The following is a 12,685-nucleotide window of genomic DNA, read 5'->3' as shown; positions in this document are numbered from 1 at the left end:
CGTTTCCTTGTTCACTGCAAGCGGTGATAAAGAGCCAGACACTGAGGGGCCTTCTGTTTTCCCATCCAAGAATACGGTTGAGAGATCTGAATTAGGGTCTGGTTGGGCATCAGTACCAGGGGATGGAGAACAGGGAGAATGGAGATAGTGAAATATTTAATCATATATTGGGTCTTGCCTTTTCTTTATAGTGGAAAATTGACCTCTGAGGGTGATTCTAGCCTACAGGCTTCTTTTAAGAACAACCATTTCTTTGGATAGGTGAATTTGCTTTGTAGCCATTCTTTATTCTTAGAATGTGCCTGAATGAGATCTGGAATGCTGTAAGTTTTCACTTGGAAGGTAAGCCCAGGCTGACCCCTACCCCATTCTTCAAGACCCTTAGTTAGAAGCTCTCCTTCTGGCTGTGATTTTTAGATTGTGGGTGTGGATGGTAACTTGTGGTTTCTTAAGCATGCTGAAAAAACTCTGGAAAATGCATGGAGGTCTAGGTACTGTATCAGAATGCAGTCAAGTCTAATGTGTCAGGCAAGCTGCTACCGTGTTTCCCGTAAAATAAGACCTAGCTTGACCATCAGCTCTAATGCGTCTTTTGGAGCAAACATTAATATAAGACCCAGTTTTATTTTACTATAAGACCCGGTCTTATATAATATAATATGACATAAGATCGGGTCATATTAATCTTTGCTCCAAAAGATGAATTAGAGCTGATTGTCTGGCTAGGTCTTATTTTTGGGGAAACATGGTATCTTAGCTACCAGGCACCATAGCTTCCTAGCTGGTTCGGCCCCTTTACCTCTGTCCCAATCTAGACCAGACAACACATCCCTTAAACCAGAAAAGACAAAGCTAATGTGTGCTGAGAAGGGGGTAGTGAGGGGAGAGGAAGGCCTAGGGGAGGAGTGATTGGACGCTTCAGCAGAATTGTCTCCCAACCTGCATTATTCCCAGCCCCAATCATACTGACAGGTGTGTCATGGTGAGCATGGCCAGCGGGCGGAGGCCCCAGGCTCTTTGACAGACTTGATTATCCATTTTCCAGGAGCTTCTCACTGAGAGAAGCCATTGCAGATCTGTAAAACAGTACACCCCCCACCCCCCAACACACACACAGAACCCCTTGCCCCAGACACACCCTTAGTTCAGGAAACTTCTTTCTGGAAAGCCCTTGTATTCAGAGGACATACTAAAGGCCTGGGATAATAATCCAGGAAGACAATTTCAATCATCTAATGATCGCTTAATTATTTCAATTATCTAACCAAGCCCTCAAATAAGACAGTATTTCAAGAAGGTACAGACACATTAATCAGACATCCCAGGATGATAGCATCTGATGAGACTTTAGTCAAAAATCTTCTAAAAGAAGTAGTGATCACTTCAAATGGCACTGTTGGCAAAATATTATCCAGACATGAACACCCATAATACTAGAGAGGGTACATGCTCACAGGGCTTTGGGAGTGGGAGAATACACCAGCTTTGGGGGTGAAAACAGGCTGGTGCCCAGCTCTGCCCTTTACTATGCAAATCCAGGCTAGATCTTTTACTGATATATTTATGATGGAAGAGAAAATGGTATGTTTTCCATTGTGCTCATCTGAGCATGAGGTGAGAGGATGTGAATAAAGCATCAAAGAACATGCGTAATAATTGGTAGTTTTCTCCCCAGCCTTTTCATGGTTGGACTCTGCCTTCTGCCTTTAAGTTACTCATTAGTACTGCCAGGAACTATGTGACCTCAAGAAAAGTACCTAACCTCTCTGGGCCTCAACTTCTTTGAATGCAAAATGAAAACCTTGGATGGATTGATTCTGAGGTCCCTCCAAGGATATTTTTCACTAAAATATGAAACATCATGGTAGATTTTTGAAGACATTACCTTTGCTTTTGTTCCCTCATAGCCATCTGTTATCATAGGCTTGGCTGGGCTCGACATAATTACTTTTTCCCTATGGAGTCGCGAAACAAACTAAATGGCAGTGTCCTTGAATAATTTATTTGACTCCTAGAATTAGTACATTATCACTGTTGCTATGGAAGAAGTAATTTACATTTTGAAAGGGTATTTTGCTTCTTTTATCTCTGAATGTATTTTAATCCTTTTGCTGCTTAGAAGACATGACTCCATTATTTTATGTCAATATTTCCCATATCCTGTGATTTGGGTGGGGTCAGTTATTATCTGCAGTGTCTGATGAGGTTAATGCACTGGGCCCTGAGTGCCTGCATCTCATTAAGGAATTTGAAGCAGAGTCTCTGGAGTGTGCATACAGACCGGTACCTTATCAGCCCCTAAGCTTTTGTTTGCTTTCTGTTGTGTGATCTGAAGAATAATAGTTTGTATATACACAGAGATTAATAAGGAAAAGTAGGTGTCAGATTTGGAATATGTAGTGCTGAGGAATAAATACATATTTTGTGATCAAACAGAGATTCCAACCAAGATTTTATCACTGATTAGCGTTTGACCCAGGCTTGTCACTATACTTACCAGAATTTGTATTTCTTTCTCCATAAAAGGAGGATGCTATTGACCTCCAAGTTGGTTGTGATGTTAAATGAGAAAGTGTTTGTTAAGAACCTTTAAATATTTCTCTGTGCCAATGTAATGCATTAGTTTGATTAGTAAAATTATTTGGGTGCTATCCATCAATTCCAGGGAGCATTAGCTTGGGGAGAGTTATAAGAGAAGAGAAGGTGAATAAGACATTTATGTTATAAAATAACAATTTGAAATGAACGTTGGAAGCTGGAAGTAGTTGGAATAAATGCCCTGGAGTTAGTGTGAGAGTAAGGAAGGCACAATATAGGATGAGAGGAAGCCCTGAAAATGGGTGTGAGAAACTCATTCTTAGTCCTTCGAATCCCTAATGGTAGTAAATATATGCTGTCAATATGGTTATTTACCAATATTTTGGTTCTCCTCATTCCAGAAACACTGCAGAGTTGCCTTATCAGCTCCTTTGAAATGAGATGTCGCCATGCGACTTGCTTTAGCCAATGAGGTGCATATGGTTGTGACATGTTTAATTACCAGGTGATGGTCACTCCCTCAGCTGACCTCCCCCACTCCCCCCAAAATGCAGACAATGTGGAGCAGAGTCCTTAGCTGACCTATGAAGGTCATGAAAAATGAGCAAGGAATAAATGTATGTTGTCTTAAAACATTCAATGGGTTTTTGTTAGTTCAACGTAACCTAGATTCTCCTGACGCATAGAATGAGCTATGATAATTACCTCATCCAGAGGTTTAAGATGCCCATTCCTCGAGGTGAGAAGCCAAGAGCAAGGGTTGGGGTGGATCTTAAGAAGGGGAGTGTGAGCCTGAGAGAGCTGCCCTTGTGTGAGCAGGGCTCATCCATGGAGCTGTGCTGTGTTCCCGCGGCTGCTGAATGGTCAGTGGCCCATGATCTGCCCCCTGCCCAGTGACCGCTCCTGTTTCTACTGTCTCATTTCTAGGTTTAACAGAGTCTGTCATTACACGTGTTAATATGCTCAAGAGGAGCCTCCCAGTCCTCTGAAGTCTACCCTTATTACACAGCTCGGAATATATTAAGGAACGCAGAGAAGTTACATGTGGGTACTTTCACATTGGCTAGACAAAGCATAGCAGCAGTGCATTCAAGGGGGACAATGGCAACTTCCACTTACTATCTCCTTATACATGTACTTCAAGATCTTTCCATTGTACATTATCTTAGCTCACAGTCTCTTCCATCTCCTCTCATGCAATGCTCACCTTTGTTCCACCGGTTTTATTTTTTGTCACCTGATGAACTCCAGTGAATCTTTCTAATAGCATCTCATTTGTCACTTTTTAGATGCCATCCTTGACCTCTCTGAGTACATCAAATAATCATATTATTTGCTGTCATAATTGTATGTATCTTTCCTTTGCAGCTCTGACCATGATTCTTATTTTTCCGTGTAGTTTTGTAATTGGCTGATTTTTGACTAACTCTCTCAGAGTCCAGAAGCCACATGGGGGGGGGGGGGGAGGCTTTAAACTGTGTTCAGTCACCTTTGTATAATCAGATACTAGCAGGGTGCTTCACACATGGCAGCACTCGACAGATAGTTGTTAAATGAGTAATGAATGCCAGTCACCATGATGGTCATCTCACATACTCATCTTTTTTTAATCAATCAAAACCTTGTGAGATAGGTAGCTGTGTCTACATTTTCAAAATGAGGATTGGTTAAAAGATTTACTCCAAATGATAACACTTGTAGATGGTGGAGCTGGATTTTGAATCCCAGTTTATCTGAATTCAAAGTGGTCTTTCCATTATTTGCCTCTGCCTCGCCGGAGACTAAAAGAAATGCTTTAACTTTGAGGGAGTTAATAATGCATAGGACTTGCATTGAATATAATTTTATGCTGTTCTGCTCTAGAAGAATTTTTTATTATCCAGCTGTACCTTTGTGCCTTCATATCTTTTCAAGAAGAGGCAATTATCCTCATTAGTAGGCAACCCCATTTACTCCCACATAACTTTGATGCAGTTGGTAAAACTCTATTTTCTTTATTCCTTGCTCCCTATGAACTACTATCTTCAAAAGCTGTCAAAGTTTGCAACCAGATGGCCGACTATTATTCATTCTTTAAGTTCCTCTGCAGAGCGTCATCAGGTCCATCAGTAAATAGTAACATATGAAAACATATTGTCTCATCGTTAGTATCTCCAAATGTCGCTTTCACATTTGTTACTGCACTCTTGTTCCTAATTAAAGAAAGCTCATTTCCAATTCTTATGACTGATATTTATCATTTCAATAATGTCCTTTATATTTATCTTCGAATATTTATCATTGTCTTGTTAATGTGTTTGTTTTCAAATATAATGTTAACTAACAAAGTCCTTTCTGGACTTTCTAAGTCTGTGATTATTCATTTCTGTCGACATCCTTTTCTATCTCATGTTATGATTCCTCCCTGGATACATATGCAGTAACGTCTGCCATCTGAAACTTGATATGAGTGTTTTTTACCTTTTTAAGCTCTTTATCACACTTTGTTCCTCTACTGCGCCAGTCTGACTGGTATCTTTCCAGCATCTCCCAGTCAGTGTCCCCTTTTCCATATTACTTGCCTGGGCTGTTTATCTCATACACTCAGCCTGCCACACTCTTTGCTTACGTTCACTAAGGTCTAATACCTCTAATGACATTCATTTTGCTCTCATACTCCTTGAGCTTCTTAAGGAGATCAGCTCGTCTCTATGATTGAATATCTAGTATTTAATATTATACCTAAAAGATAATACTCAAAGAAAATCATTCTTACCTTCTCAGCTCTGTCTTTGAAAGGCATTTGATCCTATCATAATGATATTGATTTGCATTTTGAATTTGTTGCCATTTAAAATAAATTAAAATTTTGTCTTAGCTTATAATCAGATTATAGTAGCAGCATGAATCCAGCTGGCTTTAAAAATCTGAAGTGAGCCATTTGCTTGAATAATAGGTCAACTCAAATAGTATCCCTTTGAATGTATATTGTAGGGCTGGAATCGGTATTTCTGTGATAATGACACTGCTTCTAAAAATTAAAGGATTTGACCAAGAGAATAATTCCTTTAATAAGAACACTACATTCTTGGGAGCACGTGGCTTTTTGTAAAAGAGTGGGTGGCAAGAATTAGGATGTATTTGCTTTTAGTGCTCAAAAAATGGGATAGGAGATGAAGGACAGGGGTAGCATGGTACCCCTATTATTGCTCCCACAGAACTGTTTGTTTATGAGGCAATCGCTGTTATAATATGGGACATTCAAAACTTTAGTAATAGTGTACTATGAAAGTTACAGAATTTAATGTGATTGTAGTGTCACACAGAAGTTATACTTCTGTCATAGTTTGACACTAGATGAAAAGGAGATTCAAATTAGGACTACTAAGAATGAGAAGATAGACCTAAATATATTTTACCTATCATTTCTATGCAAACTTTTCAGTGGAAAGCTTAATTCTAGATAAAAAAAAACCACTATATTTGCTAAGAATATTTATGAAATAGAAATAGAAGGCACTGATGGACTCAAGCAGAGATGAGATGATCTTGTTAAATATGACTTTGGTCAATATAGATTTAGCGGAATAATATTTTTGAATTTTTTAAAGTGAAGAAGAAGTAACATAATGAATTATACTAATAAACTATATTAATATAAGAACCCTATCTTACTGTTTTCTGTATTGGTCAGCACAAGGCAAAATTCAATCATAAATACAAATCGAATGTTGAGTTCTTCATTTCAAAACTGGATAATGAAAACACAGAAAATACAAAGAAAAGTGGCCAAAATAGTGTAGAATCTGGAAAGCATGTTATGATTATTTAGTCATTCGTGTGATAAATTCATTTAGCTCCCTGCTAGTTATTGGAGATATAATGGTAAATATGACAAACATGGTCCCTACCTTATAGGAGAAATGAAAGTAGAGACAACTGAAAATCACAATGAGGTGATTAATGATGTGAGAGGATGAGCAGAGAAAATTAGGAGAATCTATAGAAAGGAGTTTAATTACATTTAGGATCAGAAGCGACAGTATATGGAAGGATCAGGGAGTAAAAGAAAAGGACTAAATCATTCTCTCTAAAAGGCTTAGCAGATCAGAGAAAGCATGGTGTTGGGAGGAGCTGAGAGTAAGTCAGGAAGTTTGGTGATTAGTTTCCAGGGAGAAGAGGAGGAAAGATAAAGCAGAAAGAATTGTGGGCCCAGATCCTGAGAGTTCTATCAGCCAGGCATTGGAGCTTGCATTTAATTCTGGGAATGGTGGGACAGGCCTCGGTACCACACAGCTCCAGTGAGTGACGCTGGTATTGTGTTCTAACTAAATACCTACCTACTGAGTTGTATAGTGCAATTCCTGTCCAGACTCCAGCACTGCCCCAACAGGCAAGTTTCTTCATAGCTGAAGCACAGAGCACAGGGAGCACATTTATTCATACATACAAAGGTGTTTAGATATACTCCCTCATAAATAAATCTTTATTATATACACATTATGTGACAGGAATTGTTCTACTTATTGTAGGATTCAGCAGTTAGTAATGCAGTTACAAGGTCCCGTAATTGTGGAGCTTACATTCTAGTATGGGGGAAATAGAAAAAAAAATACCACTGAGTAAATAAAATCATATCAAATGCTGATAAGTTTTTATGAATAAAAGGAGATAACATTAGAACTTAGATTTGAAAGATCCAAAGGAGGTGGTCATGTGGATACCTGGAGACACGGGACCTTGGGAGCAGCAAGCATAAAGCCTAGGCAGGAAGAGGATTCTGGGTAAAAGGAACAAAAAGATGAATGTGACAAGAGCCTAGGATGTGAAGGGGAAAGTGGAACAGAAGGAATTCAAAGAGGCAGGTGTGTGTGGGGGAGGGTGGGTGTCCAACCACATAGAGACTTAGAGGGATGGTGGAAAGAACTGGATGTTTGGCTGTGTGCAAGAGAAAACAAAGTGAAAGCAGAATACATGTGTCCCAATGTGTGGTGGTAACTCACTTTAAAAGGAAATTAAGGCTAATTTTATGTTGCTGCACTCAACCAAATTAGGAGTAATGGGTGGTTGTTAGAAGAGGGAAGATTTGGGTTCCACAAACTGTCCAAGCGTGAATGAAGCTTCCTATCTTAGGGTATTAATGCAGAGTCAGTAGAAGGAATTTCTGCTCTGTGGGAAAGGCAGGGCTGGTTTGTCTCTAAAGTCTCTTTCCACTATAAATGCTTTCAATTAATTGGGGGAAAATAAGGTACACAAAAGTTATCTAAATTCAATATTAGGAGCTTTTGTCAGCTATGTTTATTGACACATGTAGTGACTGTGTACAGGAGAAGATAATGAGGGTCACTGTTTCTGCTGTTTTGAATCCCTAATTTTTATTTTTTATCACCTGTAGACTTTTCTTTATGACTGCTTCCAGGAAACATAACTCTATCTCGTTTTCATAGGTCAGAGATAGAAAAATATAGCATTTTCCTACAAAATACTATTTCAAATAGGATAATTATGCTTTAGAACAGAAAATAAAACACACTTTCCATATTCCCAAATAAAAGGACTGAGCAAATTTTTTTGTTTCTTTTGTATTTTGAAGCTTTTGTATTTTTTGACCTACTTTTTCAGATTATATACATAATCTGTACACCTGTTCGTATGATCAAGAAAGGCATCATAATCTTTCTAAGTTTGCATTTATTACACAGCTAGTAATACATATATTGTTTAGTTAGAGTTACATGGAAGTTATGTTCAGGCATCATAGCATAGGTTGGCCACAGATGATGCTTTCAAGCAATGGGTGCAAAGGGAGAAAGGTTTGCTCACATGTGCGGAGTATCTCTTTATACTTTAATACCTTTCTACTGATCTTAACATACAGACAATAGTTTTTATCTTGGCTTGAACAATTCTACCTGCACTTGATCCCATGGCCTCTCTAGCATCTTCTCCCACAAAATAAAGAAGGTATCAATTTTAGATTAGTTGAATTGCTTGTTTTCTTCAAATGTATATACTGCTATATTTACTGTAACTTTTGATAAGAATTTTCTAAAATATAAAGATCTAAAAATTTAAATATCTTTATCTTTCTGTCTCAGGGTAGCAGATGGCAGAGGTGGACTCATCTTACTCTCCATTGATTACAGAACTTTCATGATCCTGAAGAATGGGGGCAGGGAACATTCATAGATAGGCTCCATTTGCATGAGGATTTTAAAAAGGATGTTTGCTAATGTGGTGCTGTGAAAAGTTACGCTTTTTCCACTTGAAATAGCTGTCTTATATAAAATGCGTTTCCATAGGACACCCTGCATTTTGACATGATGCAAAAAATAGTTCTTTTAAAAGGAATAGGCTTCTTAAGAATGTGGACAGCACAGTTTCCTTAGGACTGATGGATTGCTTTTAATCATTTTAGTTTTCTGCTTTTGTGACTCCTGCTGTTCCATTTTTTAGAATTCATTTGGTTTTATATTAGCCTGTGTCCATTTAGTACAAGATGAGAATAACATTCTTTTGCCAGATCATCAACTTTTAAAGGATTCATCTTCACTAATAAAACAAAGTCAAGGATGATGTCAATTAGCCAAATAATTGGAGCAAAGACTGAACTTTTTTCTGTGCTTTTCTAAAAGGCGTTTTGAGCTAGACTGCCATATTGCATTAGAACTGGGAACAGTGGACTTTGGTAAAGCATGTTTTGTATTTCCTTTTACTGGCTGACAGTGGTCAGGAGAACCTCTCCATTCTTAAGGGAAATACTGTCATAGCGTTTACAAAATTGATATTGTACATAGAACTATTTTAAGGGAGCTCACTGGGTTAAAAATTAACAAAATAAACAAAGAAAACCTGAAACAGGAAAGTAAAAGAAAACACTTTAACTCAATCTTTTTCTAGGCATAGGCAACGGCTAATTTATAAGACTTAAATATTTACCTTGATTTATCTACCTTGACATTTAGATTTTAATTTCTTAAGCTTTCTTAAAATAGTGCTGATTGCATCAATATTTTAGCTTCATGTGTTTTCAGCTATATATTTTATTTCCTTTTTTGTTGCTTTGAAATTTTTAGATCGTAATATAAAAGAGGAGAGGGTTAATGCCTTTTGTATGATACACAGCTTGCTGATACGAATTGATTATGGATAACAGCTGTAAATTTTCATTTTCTTGAACAGTTGGGGCTTGAATATAATCTTCATTGTCCTTAAAGTTTTCAAAGGGATTTTCATCTCTGTAAAGTGAATATATGTACCCATAATACTCTTTGTGAAAAGTTTCAGCTTTACAAAATTAAAATATGGAAGAAGTTTGTATAGATACATGCTCCCTGTGCTAAAATTATGTTAGGAATGAAAGTGCCTGAAAACAGAGATGGTACCACGCAAATTGGTCTTTGCATGTCATTAATCTGACATCTATGATGTGCCTTGCTCAATTTCAATATTTAATAAGTGTCCAATTTCTTAAGTATGAATCAAAATTGGAAATAATAACAAGTAAGTTACTTTTCAGTAAATAGACATGTCCTCAGTGATTTAAGAATAGTGATTGGGTGTAGCACATTAACTGAATGGCTTAGAGCAATTTCATAATAATCTTCTAAGAGCTTGGGGGAAAAAATCAACACTTTATTACTTTGAACACACTGCAGTTACTGCTTCTCTTAATTAATTTTAGTGAGCTGTCAATAGATTTCACTCCATTAATGCTGAATTTAATTAGCTCCATAGTCACAGTGTATGTGATTTTTAAGTTGTGTGCTATTTACAATGTCTAGTAAGTGCTACCTACGACAACATAAATTTGTTTGACCTATCACTGGTAGTGGACAATTATTGTTCAATCCTTGGGTATTAAGCATTCCATAGTACTCTGTTTGCTTATTTTCTGAACTCCTCTCCTGTGTTCTGTGGGGTCAGGACTGGCTACAGAGTTTGTGATTCCTAATGCAAAATGAAAAAAAGGGGCCTTAGAATTTTCAGATGGGAACAGGAGAGCCTGAGGGCAAGGCCCTTTTGAGCTTTGTATCTTGAGAGTTGTAGAGCTTATACATCCACGAAGCCAGCTCTTGTGCGAGTGTAGCATTTTACACATAAAACAATCTCTAAGGTGTAAAAATGTGTAAGAATATTCTTGGTAAATATTATGGCTGAATAAATAAGGGTAACCAGAAATCTCGTTTATAAAGGCAAGGGCTTTTCATTCTCTTTGACTTTCATCGAAGGTGACTTAGGTTTATGATGAAAGCAGAATAGTCCTTAAGAAAAGATAAACTATCCTTTGGTCAAGTGTTGGATCTGAAGATCTATATACCAGACTTGGTGATTCCAAGATAAGGCATTATTTTGGAATTTTCACATCCTATTCTGAATCAAGGGTCTGTTCAGGACTATGAGCTTTGCTTTGGAATAGCGATGTGGTGAGGAAGTCTGTGGTCTGCCTGCTCCTCATCCTCCTGCCCTCGTTTGGTCATCAGAAACCTGGCAAGGGGCTATGCTACTGCAAAGCTATGTTTACATACATTTTAAGTAAAATTTCTTTGCTGTTCTCTTTCTCCTTGTCTCTAATAACTGTGAAGGCTAAGGCTTCAGTGGTTATCTTTGAATGACACAGCAACCTTGGGGATGGGAGACACAGCTAATGGTGGAGCAGAAAGAGAAAATAATGCTACTTTCGTGATGACTTCAAGGAGAGTTTAAACCAGCCCAGGATTTCCTGAATGAGTGAATAACACCCTAATTTATTGAAATCTCTGCAAAACAGTTTGTTAGTTGCAGCAAAATTTGGACTGATACAGGAAATAACACTTCCTTCTTCTTTTTTTTTTTTAAATTGTTCTCTACTAGACCTACTTTTGCTGTGGTAGTAACAGATTAATTTAGAGCCACTATCTAATAAGACAGAAAAAAGTTATTAAAGACAAAACAACAAACCTCCGTTTTGTTAGGATGGCTTTAAAATCTGGCCAGTTGTTTCCCTTGCTTGTTCTGTGCAGTTGATTGGGTTTTTATTTATTATTTATTTATTTTTGTTTTTCTGCTTGGCTATTTTCTTGGTTTCTTGCAACCTGTTACAAATTACTCTCATATTTACTCATTCATCTAAGCAGTGTGCCACACTAATGACACAAAAATAATAAGATATGATATCTTTCCTTAAATGACTCAGAGCTTTATGAGAGATCAAACATGTAAAAATGTAATTTAAAATAAAACCTGGTAAAAGATAAATTAGAAGGGAAAAATAATGTGGATTTCCAATTCCAAATGTCTGCCTAACTTCCTAGAAAATTTAGGAGAGCTAGCAAATATCTACCCTGAGAGAAATACCTTGCAGGCTTCTGGAATTTGACATTCATTAGCCTCACTGCTACTTAGATAAAATACTGTTCTTTGACTTTTTCCACCTTTAGGGATAAGAATGTCAGCCTGCATTCATATACTCTTTTCTCCCTACATGAAAGCTAAGGATAAGATTTAGATAACAAAAAATTAAGCTCTACATTTTTTTAAAGTAGAATTGCTTTATTTCAAGAAATGAAGAAGGGTCCATAAATATTAGTAACATTCAATTTTGTTGAGTAAAACCTACATATTACACCTTCCAGAAGGCAACATTAGATCCTAAGTCACTATGGCCTAGGGAATATTTGGTTACCCTCTAAATTTCATACTCACTGTTTCTGCTATTCATTCATTTTCAGTATTTTACTCGAGTTGTGTCCAGCTGAGATAATACAATTCTTTCTCAACAGGATTCTATAGTAGACTGCCGAAAAGTATAATTTCACATATGTATGATAAAAAAGGAAAGCAAAGCTGAATTTGATAAGAGAGTAGACTAGTGCAGGCTTCTAAATAGATAGAGTATGTAGCCTTTATCAGTAGATAAAACTTCAATAACGAATGACCTCTAAATTTAAAAAGCAAGAGATTTCCAATTTCATAACACTTCTAGATGCATGAACTATCTAAAAGCAAGTCAAATAATACAACCTACTCAGAGCTTCAAAATAAAAAATATAGTAGACAAATTAAAATAATAAAGAAATCTTAAGCCATACTTTAAATACCTAAAGTGCTATAAAAAGTGCTATTTTTTTGTGGTTATTTCTATGTTCATACACACACACACACACACACACACACCCATACACTTTAT

The 12,685-nt window shown here is 37.1% G+C and overlaps 1 long non-coding RNA gene across 1 annotated transcript in view; it reads left to right on the top strand.

Annotated features, from left to right (window-relative positions):
• LOC141572833 (uncharacterized) overlaps window positions 1-12,685 on the top strand; it is a 774,709-nt gene that overhangs the window by 21,541 nt on the left and 740,483 nt on the right. The gene's annotated exons all lie outside the window — the stretch shown is intronic.

This window comes from Rhinolophus sinicus, chromosome 15, assembly GCF_057876585.1.
Source record: "Rhinolophus sinicus isolate RSI-liver-muscle chromosome 15, RSI-T2T, whole genome shotgun sequence".
Classification (NCBI taxonomy): Eukaryota; Metazoa; Chordata; class Mammalia; order Chiroptera; family Rhinolophidae; genus Rhinolophus; species Rhinolophus sinicus.
Note: the sequence above shows the minus strand (reverse complement) of the source record. Positions and strands in the feature narration are given on the sequence as shown.